Source organism: Pteropus vampyrus, unplaced genomic scaffold (assembly GCF_000151845.1).
Source record: "Pteropus vampyrus isolate Shadow unplaced genomic scaffold, Pvam_2.0 Scaffold10, whole genome shotgun sequence".
NCBI lineage: Eukaryota > Metazoa > Chordata > Mammalia > Chiroptera > Pteropodidae > Pteropus > Pteropus vampyrus.
Genome location: NW_011888791.1, coordinates 12356954 through 12359309, shown reverse-complemented (window position 1 = coordinate 12359309; position 2356 = coordinate 12356954). Strand labels below are relative to the sequence as shown.

General features: G+C 38.0%; 1 non-coding gene across 1 annotated transcript; it reads right to left on the bottom strand.

Moving 5' to 3' along the window:
- Positions 1–2039: 2039 nt before the first annotated feature.
- LOC111731048 lies at positions 2040–2146 on the bottom strand. Its single transcript, XR_002776930.1, has one exon. It is a non-coding gene; the product is annotated as a U6 spliceosomal RNA (small nuclear RNA).
- Positions 2147–2356: the final 210 nt, after the last annotated feature.

Genomic DNA, 2356 nt, shown 5'->3' with positions numbered 1-2356 from the left:
GGCACAAAGAAAGCAAGTTTGACAAAGGCTCTGTTGAGTTAGCGACTTCAAGGTGTCTTGCCGCATCTGTTTTATTCAATTCATTCAAACATACAACCTAGTTATATGTTTTCATTTATATGTTTACCTCATGACTTTGCTGCTCAAAGTGTGGGCTTCAGACCAGCAGTGTCTGCATTACCAGAAAGCTTGTTAGAAATGCAGACCAGAAGACCACACCTCAATGGAGATGTACCAAATCAAATCTGCATTTAACAAGATCCCAAGGCAGTTTGTATGCACATTAAATTTTGAGAAGCACTGCTGTAAATAGTTTTACTAAAAGCAATGAGAATTAAATGCATAATTTCAGTGCAAAGAAGAAATACAATGCTTATGAAAAAGGTATATTTCTTAAACAGCATGCAGGAGATGGCGATATAGCAGCAGGGGTCAGTGGAGTCAGAAAGACTTAACCACCAGCTCTGCCTCTCACTAGCTGCTGCATCAAATCCTGCTTCTCCCCAACTCACATCCTCTGGACCTGTCTTTTCACTCCAGTCACTGCTGTTGTAACCAGCGTTGCCCACCTGCAATCTGGGGGCATGTCAGCTACTCCAGGTAGCTAACACTTTCCACCCTGGGCTTCTCTGCTGCCCCTAGGAGAATGCCTTTGGAAACTTAGTCAGTCATTTTGAAATGTTTACAATAGTTGAAGTGAGAATTCTCCCTGCATGGGGCAACCCTTGCCCAACACTGAACTACAGCTGCAGTCAAATATGAGGTGGATCCTCCAAGGCCTCTCAGAGTGTTCCTAGCAGGATCAGCCCCAGCAGCCAACAGCAGTGACTAGCTGCTTCTTTAATACAGAAATACTTTATACTCTATAGGGAGTATCTTACCACACATGACTGATGTTTTAATTTGCAGTTGATCACTAAACTTCTTGATTGAAACAGCATATCGATTTTACTATCATTACATTGCTTTACATAATAATATTTAACAGTTACTGTCCTCAGAATACTGTACACTTTAACCAACTCTCTCTTATAACATTTCTGAGAGAAAGATAAGCTTATTATCTTTTTATAGATAATCAAGCCAGAATAAAACAGTTAAATAGTTTTTCCCAGTGTGGTAGTGAAAGCACAGTATTTGCATAGCTAAATTGATGGCTCCTTATCCTTGAATTATCAAACAACACTTTTCTTTTTTTTACTCTTTGTGATCGCATTTAGTTTTATCATAACAAAACAACTTGTATACTTTTACCGTTTAAAATTGAGAATCATCTTTCCTTTCCCATGAAACAAAAAAAATTTAAGGATAAACTTGAACAATATTACAATAGAGAAGGTCGATTCTAAATACAGGTTCTACTGATTCTCCCATCGAGTGGCAGGGCTCAAGTCATCATTAGGAGAGAATTTTATTTTAAACATATCATCTTAAACAGCAAGGATGTCCGTCAAATATCACAGTTAAACATGCCAAAGAAGCTATGTTGTCAAAATGCCCATTTAACCCACCCGAACATCTCAAACCCACCCTTTGCTGACCTTCTATAACCTCAGCTTTTAGATTTTTTTCCTTATTTTTAAACAAGAGAAAAAAGACAGATATATGTTGGTAAATGCTAACTGTCCATATCCACACAGACACAGTGTAATCTCTGAGCGCAATATGTAGAGAGAGAGAAAAAACTAAAACCCTCTGCACTACTACACAGGGGATTAGAACCTTCCGGCTTGCAACTGAGCTAAGGGAACAGAAGTTTTTTCTTTTTTCCCACAGAGCATGGTGGTGTCAATTCCATGAAGTTTTTGTTGAGACAGGAACAGATGAAAATGAATTTGGAACAGAAAGGGGCAGAGATTCTTTTCCCACTGTATTCTGCTCAAGTTATTTCCCCCAAAATAAGGTGAGAACCACGGTGCAAAGGAGAGAAAAGAGACCTCAAAAACAGGGCATCTGAGCTCAAGAGGGAAAAAAAAACTGTAACTTGCTCACAAGGACTAGAGAAAATTTTAAAAGGTCGAAATCCATCAGTGTTCCATAAAAACATGGCATGCTGCATGAATTTGCATGTCATCCTCACACAGAGACTGTGTTAATCTTTTCCATATCATTCCAATTTTAGTATATGTGTTGCCGAAGCGAGTACTACATCTTTCTCCTTTACGAAAGTTAGCAGTATTTCCAAATTCACTGATTTGGGGAATGACTTAGTATTGTCAAGTAAAACGAAGTATTTGCATAGCATCTGAAAAAAATCATTTTTGAACAAAAATTCTCATCAAGCCTGAAACTTGATGTCCCAAATTTACGATATTAAATTCACACGCATTACCTCCATTTTACCATAAGTAAATTA